This window comes from Lemur catta, chromosome 1, assembly GCF_020740605.2.
Source record: "Lemur catta isolate mLemCat1 chromosome 1, mLemCat1.pri, whole genome shotgun sequence".
Classification (NCBI taxonomy): Eukaryota; Metazoa; Chordata; class Mammalia; order Primates; family Lemuridae; genus Lemur; species Lemur catta.
In genome coordinates this window covers 143,430,133-143,446,421 of record NC_059128.1, presented here as the reverse complement: position 1 = coordinate 143,446,421, position 16,289 = coordinate 143,430,133, and the positions used below count along the sequence as shown (strand labels likewise).

Below are 16,289 nucleotides of genomic sequence, written 5' to 3'. Positions count from 1 at the left end.
GTATCAGGCATATGGGCTCTCAAGGGAACCCAAATAAACAAAACAATCTTGGAAAAGAACAAACTTGGAGGTTTTACACTTCCTGTTTTCAAAATTCATTACAAGCTCCAGTCATCAAAACAGGGTGGCACTGGCATGGACAGACTTACAGAGTGATGGAATAGAAGACTGAGCCCAGAAATAAACCTGTCATGGATGGTTAAATGCTTTTTGACAAGGGTGCCAAGACTGTCCAGTGAGGAAAGGACAGTTTCTTCAGCAAATGGTGCTGGGGCAACTCGACATCCACATCCAAGAGAATGAAGTTGGACCCTGACATAACACCATACACAAAAATTAACTCACAGCGAGTTGAAGATATAAACACTAAGGGCTAAAAATATAAAATTCCTAGAAGAAAACATAGGAGGAAAGCTTCAGGACAATGGATTTGGCATTGATTTTTTTGGATATAACACGAAAAGCACAGTCTACAAATTAAAAGTAGGTCAACTGGACTACATCAAAATCTAAGTTCTGGCTGGGCACAGTGGCTTACACCTGTAATCCTAGCATTCTGGGAGGCTGAGGCAGGAGGATAGCTTGAGGTCAGGAGTTTGAGACCAGCCTGAGCAAAAGTGAGACCCCGTCTCTACAAAAAGTAGAAAAAATTAGCCAGGCATGGTGGTGTGTGCCTGTAGTCCCAGCTACTTGGGAGGCTGAGGCAAGAGGATCACTTGAGCCCAGGAGTTGGAGGTTGCTGTGAGCTGGGCTGATGCCATGGCACTCTAGCCGGGGCAACAGACCAAGACTCCGTCTCAAAAAAAAAAAAAAAAAAAAAAAAAATCTAAAAGTTCTGTGTATCAAAGAACACAACATAGTCAAAGGTAACCTATGGAATGGGAGAAAATACCTGCAAATCATATACCTGATAAGGGGTTCACAACTAGAATATATACAGAACTCCTACATGTTGACAACAATAAAATAAATAACCCAATTAAACAGTGGGCAAAGGACTTGCATAGGATATCTCTCCAAAAGTGATATACAAATGGCCAACATGCTCATGTTATGAAAAGATGCTCAGCATCACTAATCATCAGAGTAAGGCAAATCAAAACCATGATGAAAAACCACTTTCCAGCCCTTAGGATGGCTACTATCCAAACAACAACAGAAAACAGTAAGTGTGGGTGAAGATGTGAAGAAATTGGAACTCTAGTGCACTGGTGGAAGGAAGGTAAAATGATGTCTCCACTGTTGAAAATAGTATCGTGCTTCCTCAAAAACTTAAACAGAATTACCATGTGATCCAGCAATCCCACACCTGGGTATATACCCAAAGGATTGAAAGCACAATCTCAAAGAGGTGTTTATTCACCCACATTCATAGCAGTGTTATTCACAATGGCCGAAAGTTGGAAGGAACCTAAGTGTTCACCAGTGATGAATGGATACACCAAATGTGGTCTACCCATATAGTGGACTGTTATTCAGCCTAAAAAATGAAGGAGATTGTGCCGCATGCTACCACATGAATGAACCTGGAAGACATTGTGCTGAGTGAATAAGCCAGCCACAAAAGGTAAATACGATCAAATTCCACTTATATGAAGTACCTAGAGTAGTCAAATTCACAGAGACAGGAAGTAGAAGGGTGGTTGCCAGGGGGCATGGGAATTAGGGACTTAATGCTTACGGGGTACAGAGTTTCAGTTTATGAGATGAGTTGTGTAGATAAATGGCGGTGATGCTTGCACAACAGTGTGAGTGTACTTCACGCCACTGAACTGTGCATGTAAAAGTTCAAAGCTGGGAGGTTTTTTTGTTATGTGTATTTTATCAGAATCAAAATAAATAAAGTTTTAGAAATTTAATTAAAACATTGATGGAAAATAAAGGCAGGGCTGTAGGGCAACTGTTAGTAGTAGTTTCAATTGATGGAACCACTTTGAGAAAGACATTTGGCAGTAACAATGCACACCCCATTGCCTAGGAGTCTACCTCTTAGGGATACACCCAACAAAAATGTCTAAGTGTGTCCCCAAAAAGAAAGATGCACATATGTTCTTAGCAGCCCTGTGGATCACAGCCCCAAACTGGAAGGAACCAAAGTGTATACAGTAGCATGGGTAAATCTATTGCTCTGTATTCACACAATGGCATAGTATTAACATACAGAAATGTGGATAAAGGATGTACAATTTGCAACAAATGAGGAATCTTGAAAAATATTGAGCTGAAGAAGCCAGATACAGAAGAGTTTATGCTCAGTGATTCCCTTTATAGAAACTACACCATCAAGCAAAATTGAGCTGTGCTGGTACAAGTCAGGATAGTTGTTTCCTTGGGGGAGGGGCTAGACATCAGATGGGTCTCCAGGAGACATTGGGGGTGCTGATAATTTGTTTCTTGATCTGGGTACTGCATACAGGGTGTGTTCAATATGTGGGAAAACTTATTGTAAATTGTATATTCATGTGAATTATACTTAAACATTTTTAAGTTAAAAACATCAGATTGCAGATCAAGCCCAAGATGAAAGAGGGGCCCTGAGTCTGTTGTGCCTTTCCCACCAGAGCCAAGTTTACATGACCATGTGGTCCTCTTCGTGCAAGGAGGCTGCCATGCAGCTCCAAACACTGCAGCAGCATCAGAGTGAGAGCCGAGGCCCAGGGATCCACCATACTCCCGGTGAGCTACAAACACGGCCACGACCACGTGAGTGCCAGGATCACCATCTCTGCCCACCTGCCCCTTAAGGTGAGTCAGGGGCCCTGCCCTTCATCGCCCACCCTGCCCACTCCTTCCCTGGTGCAAATTATTCATTTGCTCTGACAAATTTGAATAAAAACCCCAATTGTTCAGAATAGCTTTTGGCATAACCCTCTCCCTGTGATTTTCTGGCCGAAAGCAGGAATTGATGTAGAAGGAGCAGAGCCTCCCCCACAGGGGACAGAAGTTGCTGACATCCATGTGATTACACGAGACAGTGCTCGGCAGGCTTGGCAAGGCACTGACCTTCCAGACTCTCCTTACGAAGGCAGGAGTGTGGGCTCTAAAGGCTTTGAAATGTTTCCAACTGGGGTCAGAACAGAGGGGCAATTCTGGCCCACTCCAGAGTTACCCTTCAGGGTCCCCACACTTACCCAGAATTGGGACAGCGGCCTTTGTTGTGTTAGATTCTGGGGCCTCCTAAGACCTGGGTCTGGGGTGGATTCTGCCACTTGCCTGACATTTGTGAATCCCTCTTCCAGCGGAGGAGGGAGGCAGTCGAGGCGTGTGCATGCGGAGCACATGGCTTCAGCTTCCACTCCAGCCTCCCGAGGCTGAGTCCAGCTCTTACACACAGTACCCCTGTACTCTGCTCATTTAATTTGTCTGGCCTTACATTCCCTGCCTGTAAAATGGGGCTAGCCAGCACCTACCCTGTAGGGTTGTGCTGAGGATGAGCTGAGCTAATAAATGGAATGGGTTAGAAAGCAGCCTAGGAAGGAGTGAGTGCTCAGTAAGGGTTACTTAGTAAAACATGAATAAAGAGAAGTGGGCCTTCCTCTGAGGGTGGCTGTGAAGGCTTCGCCCAAGGCCTGCCGCACAGTAGGCTGGCGACTGCCACACAGTAGGCTGGCGACTGCACTGGTTACTTACTGGGTTTGAACCCTGCCTCGTCCACAAGAGGCCCAGAGAGGGTGAGCTGGTGGGGAGTTCCTGCTCCTGGAGGAGCCCCATCCTCCCAGCCTGGGCCAGGCAGCCCTTGCATTTCCCTGCCACTCAGAGCCAACCTCGCAGATAGTGCTGGTCCCTGTGGTCTGTAGTGTTTTTTCTCCCTCTCTCCCATTAGAAGCAAGCTCAGTGCCCTTAGGATCTTCCAAGTCTGCCCCTCTAGGCCTGGGCATAGTGCCTGGCACAGAGAAGATACCAACCAAGGGGGTTTTGTTTAGAATGAATGAGTGAGGAAATGTGCCCAGGGTCACCCAGCCAGGGCTGACACCAAGGCCTCCTGACCTCCAGAGCAAACACAGCAACCCCTGCAGGTGTCTGCTGGTGACCAGAGGCCCAGCCCTGCCCCTCCTGCTCACCCATCCAGTTCTGCAGCACTTATCTGTGAACACCTTCCTGTGCCAGTCCCTGCTCTAGGCCTGGAGATATTCCAGAGCAGAAAATACAGACACCTTTGTCCCCACGACCTGACATTCAAGCAGAGAGAGGGAGAGAGACAGAGAGAGAGAGACAGAAAGAGGCTGTAAACCATGCAAATAAGCAATGTGTGTTGTCTCTGCTTGCCATGGACAAAGTAAAGCATGAAAGGTGATGGGGGTGACAGTTTAAAATGAGGAGGTCGTGATCCCCTCCCTCAGCACAGCACTGGAGCAGGTGTGAGTGTTCTGAGAGTAGAGTGGAGGTGACAGAAATCCCAAAGAGGACAGCAGGCATTCTTGGAGACACCCTGCCACACCTTCCAAAAGATGGAGCATTTCACCAGGAGCCTGGGGAGGGGGTTCTTCAGGGCCCTTGCTGGCTGCTCGGCTGGAGCAGCGGAGGCCAACGCTTGAGCTCACCGTTGTGAGCTGGGATACAAGGGTGAAGAAAAGTAGACATGTACCCCCTTAGCAGGGTGGCTTCCTGAACTGGACAAATTATAGGGAAAGATAAGTGTGGGTCTCATTTCTTTTATTCTTCCTTCTGCATTGATAGCAGTTAAGTTAACTTACAGGGAACAAAACCTAAAAGGACAGGGGCTTAACCAATAAAGAAGTTTATTTCTCTGTCACACATGAGATCGCACACAGGGGTGGTTTGGCTGCTTTATATTCATAAGGGATCCAGGCTTCTGTGCTTCGCACTGTGGGGCAGTGTGAGCTGTGCACTAGGGAAGTCCACAGGGGGCCTAGAGCTCCAGAGGGTCCCTCCAGAAATGGGTCCCTTACCCACGGGGAGGTGCAGCCCACTGCAGCGGAGGGACAGGCTGGGGAGGACAGCCCTGTCTCTGGTTTGATCGTTTGGTATTTCACCAAACCTTCCCAAATCTGTGCTGTGCCCTTCTCTGGTTAGGGAAGACTTGGTCACACATTCCACTACACGTAGGAGGCAGAAAAGCTTCCTGGGGCCATTCCTCCTCCTGGGAGGCGGTGGACACAGGGGCCTCGCTTCTCCTGCAGTTGCCCGTCTCCCTCACCTGGATCACCAACCACCAGAACCCTCTTTCCCTTAGCAGTGCCATGCCAGGCCTGACCCGTGTGCTGGTGCTCTACCCGCTGTATCTGACATTATCACCACAATTGTGGGCCCCTGCTCTGGGCCAGCTCAGTGCCTGGAACATGGTCAGTTCTGAAGAGCATCGAATGATGTGCTCGGGACCTGCTGTACAAATCATGACATCCAAGGAGTTTCCGTAGTGCAGTGGTTATCACGTTTGCCTCACACAAATCATGACATCCAGTGCGTGACATCCAGTGCAGCTTTGAGAGTGAGGTGGCCCGTTTTACAGACAAAGAAACTGAGGCTCAGAGTGGGACTGACCTGCTCCAGGTCGCACAGGTGTTGAGAGCCAGAGTCTGCCTGGCTCCAGCTTGCGTCCTTTCATCACGTCATGGCACTCCCCTCTATATTCTGTGCTCCTGAGGGAGGGGACCTTCCTGTGCGTGTCCCTTAGTCAAGTCCTGGGTTTTATGCTGAGTGGAATCTTCTCTCCATGTCTCACTGGCCCCACTTTCTGAGCCCTAGATGACAGAAAGTGCACGCCCGCTCAAATTTTTAGACTTTGCCTGGGCACAAGCCTATTTCATTCATTAATGTCTTTTTGTTTCAAGGTCTGCGCCCGGCAGGGACCTCCCCCCACCCTAGTTTTGAGTGACTGAAAGTGACTGATGAGCCATGCTATTTCAACACATATGCATGGAGTGCTTGCTGTATACCAGACACTGGACCAGTTAACTTTGTTAAAGAAATTTGTACTTTTGAGGCGATACCTTTTTGGCCAGCATAGTTTTTTACCTGGAATCAGAGAACCAAGGCTGCTGTATATGGAGCCTGGGTCCTTTGGGCTCCAGAAACCACATTTTCCTCCATCCCCTGGTCACTGCGTGCACATGCCAGCCCTGTTAATGCCGCCTTTGCAGTCCAAGAGGGCAACGATTCTTCTTTAAATGCCCTGAAAGGCAGGTCCTCTGTAGAAACTGGACATTTGCAGCCCAGAGGCCCTTTTTTGTGATTTGAATAACAATCTCTTGGTGGTGGATTTTGACTCTCCTGGGTCAAAATCTCTCCTGGGTTTTCCTGCAGTGAGGCCAGCCCACTGTGTTGGGAGGTGGGAAACTTGTCATTACGTTGGGCCACTCTGGGGAACGAGCCTTTCCTCTTCTCGTGAGCCCTAGGTCAGTCCAGCCCCCAGCTGCTCCTGAGATGGGGACCTTACAGGGACAGGGATCTCCTCCTTGGGACGTGGGTTTCCTGGGAGCCAGTCCTCAGTGCTGAGTCATCATAACACCTGCTCCTTGTCCCCCAGGTGTCTCCTGTGACTGCCCTGTGGGTTTCCACGAGCCCCGTCCTGCACACCCAGAACAAGGAGGCTGTGGAGACCCTGCCTTTGGCAATGACTGTAACTTTCACTGTCCACTTCCATAACAGCTCTGGAGACATCTTCCAGTCTCACACTTCGGTCCTCAACTTTGCCACTAACAGGTTGGGTGTGGGCGATGCACATTTCTCCTGCAAAGGCCTACCTGGGCGGTACCCAGATCTGATTGATAGAGGCGACTGGAGGTGGCACAGAGAAGCTGGTGCCACCCAAGGAAGATGGCCTGCCACACGAGACCACGCCATGCAGGGCCACAGAGGGGGAGCACCACTGCCCTAGGGGGCTGCAGCCCAGCTCAGAGAAGACACATCAGCATTGGTCCCAGGAGGAAGGAGTAGGGCGAGGGCTGGGGCTCCACAGAGTGCCCTCGAGGGCCAGAAGGTTGTGTCCAGGTGTTGGTGACCCTTCCAACCGGGGCTTTCCACAGGCCCTGGGACAGACGTGTTCCAGGGACAGGTTTAGGGCATTGCCTTATGGGAAGAACCCAGGTTTGGAGTCAGGCCTGCCGCTAGCCCCAGCTCTGCCCTTCGTGGGGCTGTGAGCTTGGGCAAGGCAGGTCAACTCCCAAGCCTGTTTCCACACCTGTCATGTAGGGAATGTGGCCTAGTCCCCGGGGCCTTCAACTGACGGGGTGGTCGTGAGGCCCTTTGGCATCTGCCGAGCTCGCACTGGCAGTAGTGGCCCTGTCAGCGTGGGGCCCTCAGCCCACCGTAGCAGTCCCTTTGCCCTCTTGTGGCAGGAGTGCCTCCGAGAAACCCAGTCGGGGCTCAGGTCAGAAGGGCGTGGAGGTGAGGGAAGCAGGGAGAGACCCCAGCCTCCCCCACCCGGGCCGAGCTCCCGCACCGAAGCGGCCGAAGCCAACGCTGACTGAGCACGTGCGCGCTCCGGGCGCCGCGCCAGGGGCTTCACCCCTGTGACGTCACTCATCCGCGCGCCGGGCATGCGCACCGTGGGGGGAATGGGCGGAGGCCGCGTTCCTTGTCCCGGTTACACAGCTCGGCGGGACCTGCGCCCTCCTAGCGTGTCCGGTTCTCTGCTGGGAAGAGGGTCAAGAAGCTTCTGTGGCCCACGTTGCCCCCCGGGCCCCGGCTCTCCGTGCCGGAGTGTGGGGACGATGATGCCGGCAGGTCCTGGCCGAGCGCCGTGGGCTCCGTCAGGACAGACGACCGAGGGGGTCCGGCTTGCTCTGCCTGCCCGGGGGGTCTGTCCTCTGGGGCAGCCACTCGGTAAACTCGAGTCGGAGCCACATCTGGGACCTCAGCCGGCAGAAATCTTCGCTCAGCAGAGGCCCTAGACTGCGTGTCCCTCTCTGGAGTTGGGGGTTCTTTCTGGAGACTGAGAGCCCTCCTCCTTCCCTGTGCCTGGAGACGGCTGTGCACATCGGGAAGGGCCCCACCAACAGCACCTGGGCTGCCCGCGCAGTCGGCGCGTGCCCGACGCTGCTCCGAGTGTGGGACACGGCACACCTGGGCCTCTCGACTTCGTCCCACTGCCAGGCCTGCAGGCCATCTCCCCAGGGCTGTCTGGGGGCTTATTGGTGGGGGATGTCCCCACCAAGTGGCCACTGTTCTGGTCAGCCTGGGAGGTGGGGAGATCCTGACCCAGGGAGACCTGTGGCGTGATCGGCACTTGCAACTGCAGGGGCCCTGGGGAGGGGCTCAGTGCCCGTCACTGCTAGAATCCGGCAGTGGAACCTAACAGTTGGCACATTTAGTGCTGTGGCTCTGCGGGTTGGGCCAGCTATTTGCAGAAGGTGCTCCCTGTGACTGTGACAATAAAGCTGTGCTGTCCCGGAAAGAGCCTGTGAGAGTGGTCAGGGACAGGATGGCATGGGCTAAGGTGTGTGGGGTTAAAAGGCAGAGCCTGGAGGGCTAGAGCAGAGGGTGTGGGGGGAAAGTGGGGTCTGGCTTCATGATCAGATCACGAAATGCAGTGGATTCTGGGCAGTCCAGTGCAGGTTAAGAGTGTGGACTCTAGAGCCAGGCTGCCTGGGTCAAATCCCAGCTCTGCCACTGGGAGGCTGTGTGACCTCGGGAAAATTACTGAACCTTTCTCTGCCTCTGTTTCCTTGCCTGTAAAATGGAGATAATAGAGTAAAGATTAAATGAGTTAATGTGTGAAGCACTTAGAATGGTACTTCACACGTAGCAAAATGCTCAATAGATATTATCTGCTACTGTTGCTATTCCAGGGTAAAGAGGTTGAAACTGACTAAGCTAGACTTCCTTCCTGGATTCTATTTTTAAGCAAAATGTGATCTAGATGAGGGGTGTGTTTGGAAAGGTTACCCAGGACCAGGTGGAGCTGGAGAGAAAGGGAGTAGCTGCAGGGGAGCCAGCCGCCAGACTGAGAGTGGGCCTGCGCTAGGACTCCTGGATGGGGCGGGTGACCATCTGGAAGTGGGGCTTGAGGGGAGGGAGGGCTTGGGTGACCAGGTTGATGATGGACCTTTGCTGGGGGGGGCGGATAACAGAGATGGGGGCTGGCATGGGGAGAAGAAGGTGAGGAGTCTGGGCCCAGGGAGTTAGAGGTGAGGCTGGCAGGCCCCCTTGGCATGCTTGAGGCAGGGTGGGAGACGGGGAGGAGCCTCCAGCCCAGAGATGGGAAGGCCTGGGACGGGGGGTGCACCCAGGCTTGTGCAGGGCAGGAGAGGGTGACCGTGGGGAGGAGGGAGCTGGGAGAAGACTGCAGCTGGCAGGAGGAGAAAGGAGACCCTGGGACACGAGAGCCAGGGCAGGGGAGGCCTGGGCAAGGCAGTGGGGTGCAGCCTCCGGTCAGACCTGGGGACAGATGGTGGTAGCCCATGGCAGGAGGCGGTGCTTTGGCAGCAAGAGCCCTGGGTGGGTTCGGAGATGATGGAAGCCCAGTCACCTAAGGCTCTGCACCGGCCTCAGCCCTGGGAGCTGCTGGGGCTCCAGGAGGAGTGAGACCCCGTCCCTGCTCTCCAGGAGTTCACATCACATCCTGGTAGAAACCAGAGCTGTGGGAGGCAGGGAGTGCTGGTGCCTGCTGAGTGGGTGGTGGCCTTCCAGCTGGAGGAGGTGGCCTTGGGCCTGAAGGGCGTACAGCTCTGGGCTCTGCAGAGGAGGCTGGGGGATCCCGCAGAAGGGAGCACAGGCAGGCCTGCAGCCTGGGGAGGCTCGGGGGTGGCCGGGGACCTGCTGGGGGAAACCTGGGCAGTCTGGATTCTGGGGCCTTCACTGCCTGGGCTGCGTGAGTTCACGTTTTGGTCATGTGGACTCGTTCTGATCAAATGACAATAAAGGAACATGGATCCTTCTCTCTTTGCTGAGAGATTAATTAACCAAATTCATGAACAAAGAAGAGATTATGGCTATCGCAGAAGCCAAAATCCACAAAATCTGCAGCCCACCCAGCTCGATGGAAGAGTTCAGCTCCTTGATCTGCTGTTGGGAGAAGCAGCTTGTTCAGTGTGAGAACACCGGGCAGCGAAGTCTGACCAGCCTCGGCTCGAGCCCAGCTCTGCCACGTTCCAGCAAGGCATGTAGGCTTTGAGCCTCAGTGTTGTCACCTGTGAAATGGGTAACACTGTCCCAGCACACAGTGGATGCTCAATCAAGCTGCCTCGGCTCCCTTCCCAGATGGCGGTCGGCATCCCTCAGAGGATCATGACCCGTTACATCCACCCTGTCCAGACCAGCAGGAGGCCGCAGGCTCCAAAGTGATTGTCCCTGTGGGAGACAGAAGCTCTGTTGGTCTTTAAGGGACTCTGTGTGGCTCCAGGGAGCAGGGAGCTGGCTTCTTGTGCCCTTCTGATTGTGAACTCTTGGCCTCGAGTGATCCTCCCACCCTGGCCTCCCAAAGTGCTGGGACTACAGGTTCAGCCAGTGCTCCCAGCCTTGTTGGGCCCTTCTTAGGGGATTTTATCAGCTTTTCCAGTTCAAACTCACACCAAATCCAGAGAGCATTTACCCACCTCCTCCACGCCTTTCAGACTTTTAGGAATCTGAGTCCTCCACAAGCCCAGCCAGGGAAAGGAATCATCATAAAAGAGCCCAGCTCCTGAAATTGCCTGTTTCTGAACTGGAAATGGGATTTCAGCCCTCAGGCATCAGAGGAAAGAAAGCCACAATTTATCATCATTAATCCCAGAAACTAATGACTTAGCAGGACTAGTTGCTGATTTTGACTTTTATAATTCCTCTCCCAAGTCGTGCATAGCACTTTCAACCCCATCCCCAGCCTGTGACAGCCCTGGACAGCAGCTGCCAGAAATAAATAAGTCAATACAGGCTGTTTTTTAAAAACCACTTACTTGGTGGAATTCAATACCACTATTCTCGTTCTGATGAACTGCGCAGCTTTATTGTTTCATGGGAACCTCCCTTTCCTGCCTCAGAGCAAGGGGACAGCACTCTGCTGCTGCTGAAGTGACACTCACTGTATTAGTGGAGAACTGGTGCCCACCTACTGTGCAGAGTCAATGTGCCTTCAGCCCCTGCTGACAGGGACAGGAGACACGCATTAGTGGGCCTGGCCTGTCTGCTGTGCCCCTGGATGCGTGCTCTAGAACAAACACTGAAATTTTGATCAGAAACTGCTCCTGATTCAGAATGACCCCCTCCTCTGTGTAATTTATTCTTGGCTTTTATCAACTATGGCTCCATCTCCAAGCTCTGGGCAGCCCTGGGGCCCTGCATGGAAGGCACGTGGACACAGGTGACGTTCTCAGCCCAGGCAGCCTCATGGGGCCTGCTCTCATTCTGAGGTTTTGGGTCTCCTGGGCCTGGGCATGGTGGCCTGCAGGCCTGGCCACACCCTCTCACTCCATCCGCCCTCTCTAGGTGAGTGCTCCCGGCCCAGATGGAAGTCATGAAGACCTTGCACCCAGAGTCCCTTCTCAGCTGCCAGTGGCAGTTCCAGCAGGCCCTCTCCGATTTCCCAGCACGTGATGTTTTCACCGCTGAGCCAGGCTCTGATGCTGCTCTGGGTAAGTTTGCCAGGACTTGAACGTGACAGTGGACTTACAGAGACTCTTTGCCTTGTGGACATCTCAGGTCTGCTGCGCCTTCAGCTCACAACGGCCATCTGTTCAGTGTAGCAGAGGTTGTCAAGAGCCCAGCCCAGGGATTGACATCAGGGCCCTGGCCTCTGTGGCTCCAAGTGGCCGCCAGGAGAGGTTGGCTGGGTCATGGCTGTTCTTAGCACCACGTACACATATCAGAAAGGACACAGAGTTCAGAGTAGAAAACCCCGGATCGCAGTCTTCCTCTGCTGTTCCTGCCTTTCTGCCTGTGGGTGTGGAGGCTGTTCCCCTCTAAGCCTCCTCTCTGTGAAATGGGTATGATTTCGCCTTGCCCTGCCTACACGAAGCAAGTGAGAGGTAGCCAAAGTGTCCTTAGTAAATAGTCAAGGCCTGTACTGTGGGTAGGGGCATAACTGCTGCATGGCCGGGAGACCAGTGCGGTGGAGCTGAGGCCGCACCATGGGCTGCTGTCGGAGTCCAGGAAACGTGTCCTGTGGGCACACTCAGTGCTGGGCCTACGCTCAGGGCCTGGCACAAAGTGGGTCCTCAGTTGGTGGTCCCACTGCCCTATTTAGTCCCTAATGCTGCCCCAGGAAGAGTGAAATGTTATCCCTCTGGACCAAGAGAAACCGAGGGCCAGCCAGGACGCCGATGCGCTGGTGTGGCCATGGAAGGGACTCCACCCTGGCACCCAGCTTCCAGGTGTGCGGGGCTCCCCAGGCCCTGCTCAACAGTGCTCATCCAACTGCAGGCCAAGGAGGCCAGGACAGGAACCAAAATAGTGATAGTCCTTGCCTTCCTGGAACCTCCTACTGCACCTGGGTTCGTAGGACATTCTGGAGTCAGCCCTGGCTCAACCTGCAGCCCAGTGTTGGGTTGTGGTATCTGCCATTTATTCTCCCTCATTCTGGGCTAGGCTGGCTGGGTCCTGAGATGCAGAGCTGGCCCTGACATACTTCCTCTCACGGAAGTGCCACTCAAAGGAGAATCTTATGACTAGAGGATTCTGAGACACTGAGGGGGGCTGCTGGTCACAGAGAGTGTGTCCTAGCTGGGCTGGGGGGCCCTGGAGGAGATGACTTTTCACCTGGGCTCTGGAGGATGCATAGGAGTTCCCCAGATATAAAGGGAATAATAACACCAGTGTGTGGGTGGGAGAGGTGACAAAGTGGGACACCCTTGTCTCCGTAGGCCAGTACCTCTCCTCGGTCACCATGCATAGGCTGACAGACATGCAGCTGAAGCACCTAAGCATTAAGAAGATAGCGCTGGTGGTCACTGCCTCTCTCCCACCAGCCACTTCTCCGCAGAACATATCAGGGCTGGGGTGCCCTTTAGCCCAGGTCTCTACACCAACCCGACTGAAATCGTTTTGAGCAACCACTACACCAGCTCCAAGGTCAAAGTCTTTGGTGCCTTGAAGGTTCTGGAGAACTTGGAGGAGAGTGGCAATCCAGGTGCCTCCCATCAGGCATGAGTCAGGGACAGCGGGAAGGGCCAGGAGGAAAGGAGGGGACATGGCGTGTGCGTTCTGGGCCACGTCTCTTTAAAATTAAGGCGGCCAATTAGAAATTTTTAATAAAATGCTACACATCCAATAAAGGGCTAATAACTAGAATCTATTTAGAACTCAGGAAAATCAGCAAGAAAAAATCAAACAAACCTATCAAAGTGGGCAAAGGTCATGAACAGAAACTTCGAAAGAAGACAGAATAATGGCCAACAAACATATGAAAAATGGCTCAACATCTCTTATCATCAGGGAAATGCAAATCAAAACCACAATGAGACATCACTCATCTCCAGTGAGAACGGCCTTTATCAAAAAGTCCCAAAACAATAAATGTTGGCGAGGATGCAGAGAAACAGGAACACTCATACACTGCTGGTGGGACTGCAAACTAGTACAACCTCTGTGGAAAGCAATATGGAGATACCTTAAACAGATACAAGTAGACCTACCATTTGATCCAGCAATCCCATTACTGAGCATCTACCCAAAAGAACAAAAGACATTCTATAAAAAAGACATCTGCACTCGAATGTTTATAGCAGCACAATTCACAATCGCAAAGATGTGGAAACAACCCAAGTGCCAATCAATACATGAGTGGATTAATAAAATGTGGTATATGTATACCATGGAGTACTACTCAGCTATAAGAAACAATGGTGACATAGCACCTCTTGTGTTATCCTGGATAGAGCTGGAACCCCTTCTACTAAGTGAAGTATCCCAAGAATGGAAAAATAAGCACCACGTGTACTCACCATCAAATTGGTTTTAACCAATCAACACCTAAGTGCACATACAGGAATAACATTCATTGGGCTTCAGGCAGATGGGAGGGGGGAGGAGGGGACGGGTGTATACATACATAATGAGTGCGATACGCACTGTCTGGGGAATGGACACGCTTGAAGCTCTGACTCAGGGGGGAGAGAGGGGCAAGGGCAATATATGTAGCCTAAACATTTGTACCCCCATTATATGCTGAAATTAAAAAAAAAGAAATTTTTCATAAAATGAAATACTCTCACCCTTTTCCTTTTTCCTCCGGGACAGGGACACCCCTGCTACATTCATGTTCATGCAGGAATGGGCCCCTCCAGACCTGAGCCCCTGTCCCCAGGCCAACATCGCTGCCCCTCTGTTTTGATAGAGCTACAGTTGAGGTTGTGCTCATTAGCGTATTCTTAAATGGAGTCATTTTAAGTTTGTATGGTTTTTTTTCCTTCCAAGTCTTGCAAATCTAAGTCTTTCTGGCTCATTCCTTTTTGCATGGTTGTCTAGGATTTCTGGACAACGTACTGTTGTGTTTTTACTTTCTATCATCACTAAAATCCCTCCCTTCTCAAGACTTTGAGCAGTTAGGAGCTCTCTTTAGTTGTCTGTAGATGATATTACTATAATGGTCTCGGGGAAAGGATTGTCTAATTATTTTGGGGGAGTTTTTTTGGTGTTTTTTTTTCCCCCTGTGAAAGCTTAATTTTCCTCTAGCCTGGAGGCCGCTAGGAAATTTGGGGAGCAAATGGACATGAGCGTCCTGTGCCTGCCCCTCCACTGCAGGGGAAGCCTCAGGAACCAGCGCCCTGGGGCCTTGACAGCCGAGCCCTGTGGCAGGCGAGATGCTGGGAAACCGCGTGAGCTTACACAGGGCTGCTCTCCCCCCTCCCTGGGCCACTGTGAATAGACTTCAGTCCTCTGTGTTTCGTTGTGGCATAAGCTGTTGAAACATCTGGTGGACTTGGCTTCGTCCCCACGGGGATGTTCCGAGTGGGGGTCCCTCTCTCTCTCCCTGTCCTGTCCTCTCCATCAGCCCCGGGACATGCAGAATCCTCCTTAGGAGAACATCCTCGAGATGGTGGCAGGATCTTCTTTTCCGTGTGTTTGTTTTGAGAAGCCGCTATATTCTGCCTCGCACAGAGACCCAGTGTTATTTGTTCCTCCTTTCTGTGCGCCGCTCCAGCACCTCCGCAGACCTGAGCCACTGCCTGCCCGCGCCAGCGACAGCCTCTCCAGGGCCAGCCCAGCAGGCCAGGCCCCCGGGCAGCTTCCCAGCCGGCCCCAGAGCCCAGCGTGGGCCAGCGAAGAGGGCGCTGGCAGTCCAGGGCCTGCCCACCCCGAAGGGGCTCCCTGAGGGCTGGGGAAGGAGAAGACCACTCAGAGAACCCCCCCAGCTCCTCGCTCCAGACCCGAGACTCTCGGAACGCAGCCCCCTCTGCTCTAGGCTGAGGCGCTGCGCCCCCCTCAGGGAGATGCGGAGACTCAGGCCCCAGGGCTGTCCACGCGCGGACACTGTCTGTGGAAAGCGCCGTCGGACTCTGAGGATCACATGCGAATCCACCTCGGGCCTCTGGGGCCGGCCATGCAATTGATTTTCTGAAGCTGGAAAAAGAAGAATTGTGCCTTGCATGTTACCTGAGCTCAGCTGACAACCTGGATATAAATAGGAGAATTTCTACTTGGTTTATTTAATAAAGCTCTGTATAATTTCTTAAGAGGGGGTGTGATCACTGCTGGGATTTCATGCATCCTGCCTGGGAGCGGCCAAAGCCTTGGTGACGGGGCTCCTGCCGTGCCCGGGTTTGGGGAGCAGATCTCTTCTGCCGCCCTGGAGACTCCCTGGGACTTCCCCTCTTTCTCCAGCAGCCAGGCCACCCCTCCCACCTCACAGAGACCAGCCCAGGCAGGAGCAGGTGCCTTCCCTGTAGGAGCACAAGGCAGCCCCACCTATATGTCACCTGGTGCCACCTTGGTCCTCTCTCCCTCAGGCACCTCTCCTTCCTGCCAGCTTCTTCCTTGGCATCCCCCAAACATGTCTGACTCTTCCCCCCAAAGGAAATCCCCCTCTCTTCCCGGCTCCCTTCCTACCTGGCCTGCTGTGGCTGCCACTCCCTGCTGCAGCACTGGCTCCCGCCCCGCCCTTCCAAACCTGTTCTCCCAGGGCCACTAGCCCTCCGCTTGGCCACTGCCCTCTCCGTAAGTGCTCTGCAGCCCGGACACCTGCATCTCAGCCCGCTCACCTTGCTGGTGGCTCTTCGGGTTGTCCTGTGCCACCTCCCTGGCTCACCTCCCCACTCACCTGCTCTCAGGCCCCCACTTGCGCCCCTAGCTGGTCTCTCCTGAGCGCCTGCAGGGCATGGTCCCTGGGAGGGTGGCTCCGCTGGTGTCCTGAGTTACAGGTGTGGCTGTGGATGCTGAGGGAACTCAACCTGCCCAGGGTCAGTCAGCTGGCAGGA

The 16,289-nt window shown here is 53.0% G+C and overlaps 1 long non-coding RNA gene across 4 annotated transcripts; it reads left to right on the top strand.

Annotated features, from left to right (window-relative positions):
• Window positions 1-1,129: 1,129 nt before the first annotated feature.
• Window positions 1,130-15,491, top strand: LOC123626990. Of its 4 annotated transcripts, none has more exons than XR_006731098.1 (5): window positions 1,130-1,567; window positions 2,562-2,745; window positions 6,488-6,663; window positions 11,365-11,510; window positions 15,017-15,491. It is a non-coding gene; the product is annotated as an uncharacterized LOC123626990 (long non-coding RNA). The 4 variants fall into 4 exon arrangements; XR_006731097.1 differs by lacking the exon at window positions 15,017-15,491 and adding an exon at window positions 12,738-13,030; XR_006731096.1 differs by lacking the exon at window positions 15,017-15,491 and having other exon boundaries at window positions 11,365-11,651.
• The last annotated feature ends 798 nt before the right edge of the window (window positions 15,492-16,289 follow it).